Below are 12,193 nucleotides of genomic sequence, written 5' to 3' on the forward strand. Positions count from 1 at the left end.
TTTTCAAAGTAAGTTAATGATGATAGTTAAGTGCAGAGAAGTCTACAAACCCATCCTTCAGAATTTATAACTCCGTGTTGAAAATTTCGTCGCATTAATTTTCGTTTTGGCACTATGAAATATTATTATTGATCCCATAAAATACATCTTTCAAACTCTTCTATCACAATCAATTACTGTTTTTTTCAGTAATAATTTTTAACTACTATAATTAACCACCAAAAAGATAAACGTACATAAATTGTATATGTACGTACAATTATGTACATTTATCAATACCCTTATAGTATATTAACTCTGTACAATTTGAACTTCATTGCCAAATTAAGATAATATCGTTGTAATTTGCTACAACTTATAATTATATTTTCATACTACTCCATTTAATAAATTTAATCTGGATAAGGTACTTAGCATGTATTGATGTACATGCTTGGCATGAATCAGAGTAATTAAACCTTTCACAACAATCCTCATCACCCTAGTTTTACATGGGGTGAATAACGAATATTCTTCAATATAAAAATAAATAACTAATTGATAATATGGTAATTTATTCCATGTTACATATTATTATGATCATATCACAAATACACAGCTAGGTGAACTTACATATCTCAATAATGTGGTTCTCATTGTTATCATGCAACAATGATATGGAAGCATTTCAATCTGTAGCCCAGTTTTCTTCCTCATTTCCTGCCATAGACGCTAGATAGCTAGGGATCTCCAGATGTTCGATAACACTTTCTAACATCTCCAACACCTTATTCATTGATGGACGATTGTCTGGGCTCATTTGTATGCACCATAATGCAACAATAGTCATCTTCCGACCAATGTTTCTATCGTCATTTTCATAAACATTTCCAATGTCAACGTCCCTACCTTGGTTCAAGTGGTCGTATATCCAGTTTGGAAAATACTTACTAGAATCCTCATCACTCCTTCCCAAGTTTTTGTTTAAGTTTACCATTTCCATCAACAACATCTCAAAACTATACACATTAGCCTTGTAAGACACGACACCAATGCTTCTATTGATAAGTTCGGGAGCAACATACCCTATGGTTCCTCTGGCAGCCGTCAATGTCACTGCCTCTTTGTTTGCAGTGCATAATTTCGCCAGCCCGAAATTTAATATTTCCAGGATGAACTTATCATCAAGAAGTATATTGTGTGGTTTGATGTCAAAATGCAAGATTTGGTTGTCACAACCATGGTGCAAATACTCCATTTCTCGAGTCACTTCAATTGCAATCTTGAATTTCATATCCCAATCCAATGAAGAGGTTTTTTCGGGATTGAAGACGTACATGTCAAGGGAACCATTTGCCATGATATAAAAAATGAGGGCTCGCTTGGATCCTTCAGCACAATATCCAACAAGTTGGGCAACATTTACATGATGGATCCTTCCAATAGTTGCAATTTCATTGATGAAGTCTTGCCCGTTTGCTCGGGATTTTCCGAGCAATTTAACTGCTACAAGATGGCCACTTCGAAGCTTTCCCTTGTAAACAGAACCGAAGCCTCCTTGTCCTAGTTTATCTTTAAAATTCTTAGTCATATTCTTTATGTCCGAGTAGGAAGACCTTATTGGCACGAGTTTATTGTCACTTTGTAGGAATGACTCTACTCCCTCAAATAACGACAATCGCCTTCTCCGGAATTTGTAGATCAATAGCCCGAATACCAAAGGACAAATGATTATCCTTTGAGTCCAGATAATGATTCCAAAGATGAGGGCTGAGATAACATGGAAAAACAAAACAAAATACATATTGGGATAAGGCCAAAAAACTTGTGCTAAAACAGTTTTACAGTAACTTGGATGAAATAGAAATGAAAGGAAAACTGATGCATATTAAAATATTGAATGGTAATTGAACATAAATATTGAGCGCACCAGGGACCACGAGCTCTTCAACTTCAACTTCACCAGGGACCACGAGCTCTTCAATTTCAACTATATACCAAAGGAAAAAAAGTAAATTTAAAAGTAAAAGAAGGGATGATCAATAAACTCATCCTAGAAAGAGAAATGAATGGAAAATTCTTACAGTAGTGGATGTTAATAACCAAGAGCACCGATCCAACTCCAGATCCGATGATTATTAGAAGAAGGGGGTTAAGTACAGCGGTTAAACAAACTGGAGGATTTTTGGGAACAAAATTAGCAATTTTATCTTATCATTTGCGTTTGCAGTCAGACGTAAATTTAGTGCGCACCTGTAATTGCCACACAACTCACCACAAATGCTGCAGTTGTACTTACACAAACACAACATATAATTAAGGAGACATGATTAATATTGTTGAAATAGATACTAATCCAACATAAATTAAAATTGGGTAGATGGACTTTTGGAAATTAATTACTAGAATTTGAAATAGTTACTACTCCAACATAAATTAAAATTGAGAAAGCGTACCAATGAATGCAATGTAATTAGAGCCTCCCAGAGCCCGATAATAGAATTCTGCGAATTAAAACAGAACATTAGAGAAATTAAGAGACACTAAACAGAAAAAAATGAAATTAAAGATTCTTATGGTGTAGTATATCTGCCCAAAAGTTTTGTACATCTTTCCAAAGGGAAGTAAATAAGGTTCTGTTTGGGACACGGAATTGGAATTGAATTATGGAATTGAATTGGAAGGAATTATATTATAATTCAATTCCAAATCCTATGTTTGGTAAAAATGAGAATTGATATGAAATTGAATTGACATGTTTGATGAATATACACACACTGCACACATTTCACATATTTCACACACTTCACACACTACACATATTTCACATATTTCACACACTACACACACTTCACACACTACACATATTTCACATATTTCACACACTACACATATTTCACATATTTCACACACTACACACACTTCACACACTATACACCTTTCAAATATTTCACACACTTCACACATTACAAGCATTTCAAATATTTCACACACTACACACACTACACACATTTCACACACTACACATATTTCATACGCTACACACACTACACACATTTCAATTTTTATTTTAGTTTTTTTTTATTTTAAAAAAAAATTAGTTTTTTTAAGTTTTTTAATTTTTTTTAAATTTTTTTTAAAAAAAATTAGTTTTTTTTTTAATTTTTTTATATTTTATTTTGTTTAAAATTTCTTTTAGTTTTTTTTTTAAAAAAAATTGTTGAATTTTTTTTTCAATAATAGTTTTACTCTGGCTAGTTTTTATTGAAAAAATTTGTAAAAATTTTATAAAAAAAATATTTAAAAAAAATTATTTTTTTTAATTTAAAAATGAATTTAAAAAAATAAAAAAATAAAAAAAAGTATATATTAAACAAAATATTAAATTAATTGTAAATTAATCATAACACAAGATTGAGAAACTGTATAATGTGTGAAATTAGTGAAAAGTGTGTAGTGTGTAGTGTGTGAAATATGTGAAATGTGTGTAGTGTGTGTAGTGTGTGAAATGTGTAGTGTGTGAAATGTGTAGTGTGTGTAGTGTGTGTATTGTGTGTAATGTGTGTAGTGTGTGTAGTGTGTGTAGTGTTTGAAATGTGTGTAGTGTGTGAAATATGTGTAGTGTGTGAAATATGTGAAATATGTTTAGTGTGTAGTGTGTGAAATGTGTGTACTGTGTAGTGTGTGAAATATGTGAAGTGTGTGTAGTGTGTGAAATGTGTGTACTGTGTAGTGTGTGAAATGTGTGTACTGTGTCTACTGTGTGAAATGTGTGTACTGTGTGAAATATGTGTAGTGTGTGAAATGTGTGAAATGTGTGATGTGTAGTGTGTGAAATGTGTGTAGTGTGTGAAATGTGTGTACTGTGTGTAGTGTGTGAAATGTGTGTACTGTGTAGTGTGTGAAATGTGTGTACTGTGTGAAATATGTGTAGTGTGTGTAGTGTGTGAAATGTCTGTAGTGGCTATATACTGAATTTATCTAATTTTATGACTATTTGGAATTCAAATTTTCTACCTTTGATATGGAATTCAAATTGTGGAATTGGAAGAATTCAATTCCAAATCCATACATTTTTGTGGTACCAAGCATTGGATTTGGAATTGAAGGCTCCAATTCCAATTCCACACCTCCAATTCCATGTTCCCAAACACACCCTAAGAGCAATGGTACACAAGTAATTACGATTATGATTGTCACGGGAAGGCTTAACCCTGCAATTATGATAACTGAAATTTGTTTCACAAAATTAGATATCTCTCTTCTTGATTGATGTGATAAAATTGAAAAAAATGTTAAGTGGGCACCTAGAATGGCAAGAAGAAACAGCAGCAAAATAATCATTAATTAAGAGAGACAGTTATAGAGTAGTATGTTGTTAGAATTGAAAGTGTTTATCCTTACGATCAGCTCCTGATAAGAGACGCCAGAGCTCCTCTGCATTTTCAAGAATTATGAAATTATACAGAATATCTTAATTAATTAACATTCTTAACAAGATTGGCTTTCTTACCCCATGCTGTTGATGGTTCATCGACATAAAAGAAAAAGAAGTGGAGTTCAAAGCCATACAATAGAGATTGGTGGATTTGTGAGAGTGAAACATTCTTCAGATCCGTCAATCCACGCGCCAATGCAAAGACTATTAGATCTAATGTACACATATGTGGTACCTCTGAGGCCTTGATGCCCCCAAGATGTGCATATCTAAAACTGGGATGTGATAAATTAGAGGCACAATCTTGAGTTATGTCTATGAAGAGGGAAGAATTGTTGATCGGATTGGGGCAGCTAATCAAGTTAACAGACATTAATTCTCGATAGGGATCAAAAAAAGAACGAGGGATGAAGTCGTGGGGATATGATGAATGGGTAGGAAAAGAGCAGATTGTATCATTGTTTATGGAAGCATCAACCAGCCTAATGGTGGAGGAATCATAGTTGATTGCTTTGACATAGTATTTTATAGAGTTTAGATAGAGGAATATGACATTGTTTTCACATGTTAGTTCATATTCGGGATGGCCACAGTCGCTCTTGAGGCCGAAAGGGTGGCTGATATTGCGAATAGCACCACAGGCAGAAGGAGGACTACATTTCTTTGCATCAGCAGTATGGAAGAAATGGAGTGAAAGAATCAAAGTGGTGAGGAAGATGATGAGCTTGTGTGTTGTGATCATGGCTGGATAATATAAGTCTCTACCAATAAGGAAAAATAAGGAAGCTCACTCACACACAACCTCTATTTATATGCCAAATCATTTACTTTTTCCAAATTTATCTCACACTATTATCTAATGTGCGTTGATAATGTTAAGAGAGAACTACATTTTTGTTACCTACTATATTATCATAATGGCAAAATGATTCGACTTATGAAATGGATGGAGTATAATATTGACTTAAAAAGAAAATTAAAATTACCAATATATAAATTTTATGAAACATTTAATTTTCACCAATTAAGTTTAAGATGAAATACTGTAAATATCTATCTATCGAAATAACTCGACAACAAATGATTTTGCATCACTACTGCTAGTATATGTGAAGATTTGATTTTGAAGGAATTATTCATTTTGGCCAGACTTAGTCAACGATTATAGTCTTTTTCAATTTTAATGAGGTCAATTAGTCAAAGACGATAGTTGATTGGAGAGAAATCTACAAACTCATCCATCACAATTTATAACTCCGCGTTGAAATTTTTGTAGCATTAATTTTCTTTGTCGATCGGTAAGAAATATAAATCTGTGTACATCTTTTTCAAATTCTTCTATTAAAAAATGAATAAATTGGCAGATATTTTTGGATAAATTTAAATGACGACCAAACCAAATTATTTACTACTATATGAAACTCATAGATTAGATCCATAAGTTAATAAATAAATGCTCAAAAGCAATGACAGTGAATCGCTTATAAGGAAAATAAATTATTAAAAAGACATAAATGTCGAAAATGATATTTAAAATAAAAACATTTACTATTATGCCTTCACTACTTCTATATATAAAATATTCATTACAAATAATTTTTCCTACAAAATATCTCTAACTAGTTCATGTCCACGGTTCCTGGTTAGGGCTGAAAATTTAATCCGCGAGTTTCGGGTATACTCGACCCCGACCCAATACAACCCGAAAGTATGGGTTCGGGTACGGGTTTGGGTAGTTAATGTTAAAAATTTTCGGATTTAGGATACCCGAAACTCGTATTAGGGTACCCGACTAATACCCGATTAAACCCGATTAATTATGTATTTGTAGTAAATATTTATGTTCTTTCTTATTATCTTTTGAAAATATATAGTTATGCTTTCTCCATTTTATTTACATGTTCATTTAATATCTTAAAAAGTTATTTTTAATCTCTTTTATGTTTCAATTTATGCCAAACGAATTTTTATTTTAAAATTAAGTAGTGTCTATTTGTCTAATGTCTATTTTATATATATAGTAATGGAGATTAGAGAGAGCAAAAACATTAGAAATTTAGAATTGAGTTTTAGACTTTTAATAATAGTCCATAAATAGTAGTATTGTGTTATTTTTAATAATTTCTATTCTCATCACAATATAATTTATATAAAAGAATAAATTTGAAATATAATAACTTCGGGTTTATGGGTACCCGATTAGTTGGGTTCAGGTACCCGCATCCGGTATTAGGGTACCCGAATTCACATACGGGTCGGGTATTGAGTATAATATTTTTGAGATTTCGGGTTCGGGTACCCAAATTTTCGGGTTTGGGTACCCTCGGGTACCCGAATTTACAGGCCTATTCCTGGTACATGAGTCACTTTTAACTTGATCACATTTGTTCGATTAAAGTTTTTACGTATTTTTAGTTTTGGGTCGTGTGCTTGGGTTCGAAACTAGCAGATAATTTGGGTCTAATATTATTTTTCTTTTCCTGTGTAAGATTTCTCATATGGGCCAATCCAGATGAAAATCATAATTTGAAATAGTAAATTCAGCATAAATACAGAGCCCCCTCAAAAAAACATATATTCAGAGCTTAAATACATATTCCAACAATTCTCACCTTGGGACTTGGTAGTCAATTAGTTATATATGGGATAACTAAAGAACTCTTCAATTATAATTCACAAGACCATGTAAGTAAATAACTAGCTAATAATATGGTAATTCACTTCATGTTACATCTGATTATGAACATATCATAAATACACAACCGTGGAACTTATTTCAAGTAAAAATAGAACAAACACAAATATATCAAGCGTTACCAATAATCTCAATAATGTTGCTACTATTATCATCATGCAACAATGATGAGGAAGCATTTGAATCTCTAGTCCAACTTTCTTCCTCATTTCCTACCATATACATTGGATAATCAGGGGTTTAAAGATGTTCGACATCACCTTCTAACATCTCCAATACCTTATTCATTGATGGACGATTGCCCGGATTCATTTGTATGCACCATAATGCAACAATAGTCATCTTACGACCAATGTTTCTATCGTCATTTTCACCAACATTTCCGATGTCAATGTCCCTACCTTGATTCAAGCGGTCGTAAATCCAGTTTGGAAAATACTTACTAGATTCATCATTGTTCCATGTCAAGTCTTTGTTTAAGTTTACCATTTCCATCAATAACATCCCGAAACTATACACTTCAGCCTTGTAAGACACTGTGCCAAAACTTCTATTGATAAGTTCAGGAGAAACATAACCTATGGTTCCTCTGGCCGCCGTCAATGTCACTGCCTCCTTGTTTGTGGGGCATAATTTTGCCAGCCCAAAATCTGATATTTTTGGCACGAACTTCTCATCAAGAAGTATATTGTGAGGTTTGATGTCAAAATGCAAGATTTGGATGTCACAACCATGATGCAGGTACTCAATCCCTTGAGCCACTTCAACTGAAATCTTAAATTTCATATCCCAATCCAATGAAGAGGCTTTTTTCTCGATTCGAAACGTACTTATCGAGCGACCCATTTGGCATGAAATAAAAAATGAGGGCACGCTTGGATCTTTCAGCATAATATCCAACAAGTTGTACAATGTTTACATGATGGATCCTTCCAATAGTTGCTATTTCATTGATGAAGTCTTGCCCATTTGCGGCAGATTTTTCGAGCAATTTGATTGCAACAAGATGGCCACTTCGAAGCTTTCCCTTGTAAACCGAACCAAAGCCTCCTTGCCCTAGTTTAGTCATCTTCTTTAAGTCCGAGTAGGAATACCTTATTGGTACGAGTTTGTTGTCACCTTTTAGGAATGACTCTACTCCCTCGATTAACGACAATCGACAATTTGTAGATAAAAAACCAGAATACCAAAGGACAGTTGATTATCCTTGGTACCAAAATGATGATTCCAGTGAAGAGGGCTGAGATAACATGGAAAAACAAGACAAAATAAATAATAAGGCCAAAATGTGTTATAGTAACTTGCTTTAAGTAGAAATGAAAGAAAAACTTATGTAACTTATAATATTAAAATGGTAATTCAACATAAATAAATCTAGAACGCACCAGGGAACACGAGGTCATAAACATCAGTTGGGAGGTCGAGATAATTTTGTCGTACACTCACACTAACTAGATAGATACATAATTAAAAAAAAAATATGAATTTCAAGAAGCGATGATCAAACTACTAATCTTAAAAAGAGAAATGTATGTAAAGATTCTTACTGTAAATAAGGAAGATTAGTATTCCAATCCCAGCTCCGATAATTAGTAGTATGAGAGTTGGTTTTAATGCTGCGGTTAAATATATTGATATTTTTTGGGAGACAAAATTAGTAATAGTTGGTATCAATCAATCTTCTCCACTGTTAATGTAGTGAGAAATAAAAAAAGTGCTCACCTATAATTGCTACACAACTCACGACAAATGCTGCAGATAATGAGACATGAATTAAACTATTGAAATTCAAATTCATCCCACTAAACTGTGTTGCATTTAGGTAGATGGACAGGGACATATGCAAATTAGAATTTAAAATAGTTACTACAACATTAATTTAAAGGTCATACCAATGAATGCAATGTGATTAGATGCTCCCTCAAGAGTCTGATTGAAGTAGCCTGCGAAATAAAATAAAGGGAACAAACTAAGATAGACAAAAAAAAAAAAAAACAAAAAAACAAAAAAAATTGAAGAATCTTACTGTATTATATTTTTCCAATAGAGAAGGAGTACGAGTAAATGATAGTACTAACACACCTACGATTCCGATGATGATCGTCACAGGAAGGCTTACCCCTGTAATTATGAAAACTGGAATTTCTTTCACAAAATTAGATCTCTTGTAATCTTATAACCATTATTAATGAATCTTGATTGATGTGATAAAATTGATAGAAAAAAAATGTTAAGTGGGCATCTAGAATGGCCATAGGAATTAGGAGATACCCTGCATATATAGATGATATATAATCATTAATTAGGCTGCTATGAACACAATTGTAGTAGTATACTAGTATGTTGTTAGAATTCAAAGTGTGAATCCTTACGAGTAGGTTCTACTAATAAGCGATATCGGAGTTGCTCTGCATTTTCAAGAATCAAAAGCATTTAATTATTAGTGATGGAATTATATATACAATAGTAGGAATGTGATCAAATGAAAACTCTAAATATTGTACAAACTCAAAACTATAATCTGCACCATTGAAAAATGTCAACAAATCATAAAAAAACATCAGTAGGAAAATGTCAACAGAATTTTAACGGTAATCAATAATTGATGTTGTGTTGATATTGTGTTGATACTGTGTTAACATTAAAATCTTGAAATTTTACACAATGTCGATATTGTATGAAACCGTGTTGAAGCTGTGTTGAGGAGTTTTGAGAATATACAATATATAAGTTTGCATTTTATCACTACCCTACAATAGTAAGTAGGGGTGCATTATATTGTTATTTTTTTAAGTTGTTAACTGTGCTAACTCATCAAGTATATTAAGAATGTCAACAAAATTATGTGTTACATTTTTAATACACTGCATTGATGAGTTAGCAGACTTAGCAATAAGAAACTTCGCAATTGATCACACCTCGTAGTAAGTATATCTTAATTAACATACAAGTAATTAAACAGAGTTGAGTTCAAACACATACAAGAGAGATTGATGGATTTGTGAGAGTGAAACATTCTTCAAATCCTCGAATCCCGGCCACGATATCTTTTCCATTAGATCTAATCTACACAAATGTGGTACAGACAAATCTTGAGTAATGTCTTTAAAGGGGAAAGGATTGTTCAACGGATTCGGGCAGCTGATCAAGTTTACAGACAAATCTTCAAAGTGAGAAGGAGAATGGTATGGCCAAAAAGGAGTGGTGAAGTTATAGGCATATGCGGAAGTGATAGGGAAAGAGCAGATGTCGTTTTTTATGGAAGCATCAACGAACCTGATGGTGTCGTTTTGATAGTTGATAAGTTTGACATGGTATTTGATAGAGTTTAGATAAATGAAGGTGACATTGTTTTCGCAGGTTCATTCGTATATGGGATCGCCACAGTGGCGCTTGGGATCGCTCTTGAGGCAGAAAGGAGAACTGATATCGCGAATAGCACCGCAGGCAGAAGGACTGCATTCCTTTGCCTCAGCAGAAAGGAAGAAATGGAGTGAGAGAATCAAAGTGGTGAGTAAGATGATGAGCTTGTGTGTCGTGATCATGGCTGGATAATGTGATTCACCAACCAATAAGGCCAAACAATATTTGTAAGCTGAAATAGATAATGTATGTCACCCACTACACATGCATGCCAACTTCCACATCACCCCACATCTGCTACAACCACTCTCCCACTACCTCATCACTTGATGTGAGAAGCCTCTTTTCGAGTTTTCTTTGTAGCTTCTTTGGAGAATCTGTTGTAAGCCACTTCCAATCTTGGTACACAATTACATGGTGCAGGCTTCATTCACCCGCCGATCGCAGACACTTGAAGGCTGAAGCTTCTGAATCGAAGTCCCTCAACACGTGCCACCGACAACCACCACGGCCCTTTGCTGCATGGCCGCTCGCCTATATAAAATGGAATTACTTTCTTATCTAAATCCCTCTAGTCTTTTGTCTTGTGTTTAACATGTTTGTTAGGTATTTAAAGATAAATTTTCACCAACAGGTATATTTATTCTCTAGTTGAATTGCTTTCAATGCATGTTATAGTTTCTTATAATTTTTTATGATATTTCAGTGAGAATTCGTTGAAGGTGTCATCTTGTGTAGGAGAAGTTGGTCGATCTATTGTTTATTTTGCTCTCAAGATTTTATAGATGTGAAAAAGGAGGATGCAGAGATTTTTTTTATTTCTCATAGTTTTTATTTGCGTGTGAATGATATGATAATATTGGATTCTTTAAGGAAAATAAGATATTAATTAGATACGCGTTATGGGACTTTATGATCTTTTGACCTTTTGTTGCAGTTCATTACATGTTTGTTTAATTAAATTATATAGTACTACAAATTTAAAGGAAGAAAATGCAGGTTTCAAATATTTGAAGGATGGATATATCCCTTCCGTTCGCGAATAGGAGTCTCATTTCTTTCGGGCACGAGTTTTAAAAAATGTTAAGAAAAGTGGATAGAAGAAAGTTAGTGGAATATGAGTTTCACTTATATTATACTCATTCAATCTCATAAAAATATATGTACTTTCCATTTTCGTCCGTCCCAAAAAATATGGACATTTCCATTTATGTATGGTTATTTACTCCATAAGCTCTCGTTAGTGTTAAGCTTAGCTGAGGTCGATGGATATTAATTCAACATTTTAATCTCTTTTGTTTCACCAATATAACTCCGTTATGTACTCCGTAAGTTATCGTTAGTGTTTAGGAAATATCCAAGCCCAAAAAGTATAAAATGATAAAGATAAGCATAAAAAATACTACGTCTCATAAACTTAGCTGGGATGTGAAGTTTATATACGTTCCAACAATTTTTAAGAAGTAGAAAATTTTGAAATATCATGAAATCTGCTGCTAAACACTAAAAATCCGGTAGTAAAATCGATCACTAGCGGATTAGCAACGGATTAGATCCGTTGCTAAATACCTTGCTGCCAATTTTGTTGTAGCACAAAACATCCGCTGGTAAGTTTATGACGGACAATTTCCGTTGCTAATGTTCCAGCGAACCAAAAAATGCTAGACAACCAGTAAAATTCCGGCGAACCAAAAAATGCCAGACAACCGGTAAAATAA

The 12,193-nt window shown here is 33.4% G+C and overlaps 2 pseudogenes across 1 annotated transcript; both read right to left on the bottom strand.

The window, feature by feature from the left end:
* Positions 1-520: 520 nt before the first annotated feature.
* Positions 521-5,182, bottom strand: LOC125210209 (LEAF RUST 10 DISEASE-RESISTANCE LOCUS RECEPTOR-LIKE PROTEIN KINASE-like 2.1; annotated as a pseudogene). The gene is made up of 5 exons (XR_016136275.1): positions 4,493-5,182; positions 4,384-4,416; positions 2,418-2,483; positions 1,910-1,969; positions 521-1,857 (listed from the first exon to the last, which is right to left on the bottom strand). The product of XR_016136275.1 is annotated as an LEAF RUST 10 DISEASE-RESISTANCE LOCUS RECEPTOR-LIKE PROTEIN KINASE-like 2.1 (transcript).
* A 2,041-nt stretch (positions 5,183-7,223) lies between these two features.
* LOC148930865 (rust resistance kinase Lr10 pseudogene) lies at positions 7,224-8,270 on the bottom strand (annotated as a pseudogene).
* Positions 8,271-12,193: the final 3,923 nt, after the last annotated feature.

The sequence above is a fragment of the Salvia hispanica genome, chromosome 3 (assembly GCF_029641045.1).
Source record: "Salvia hispanica isolate PSC_SH4W2 chromosome 3, Shi_PSC_v1, whole genome shotgun sequence".
In the NCBI taxonomy this organism is placed as follows: domain Eukaryota; kingdom Viridiplantae; phylum Streptophyta; class Magnoliopsida; order Lamiales; family Lamiaceae; genus Salvia; species Salvia hispanica.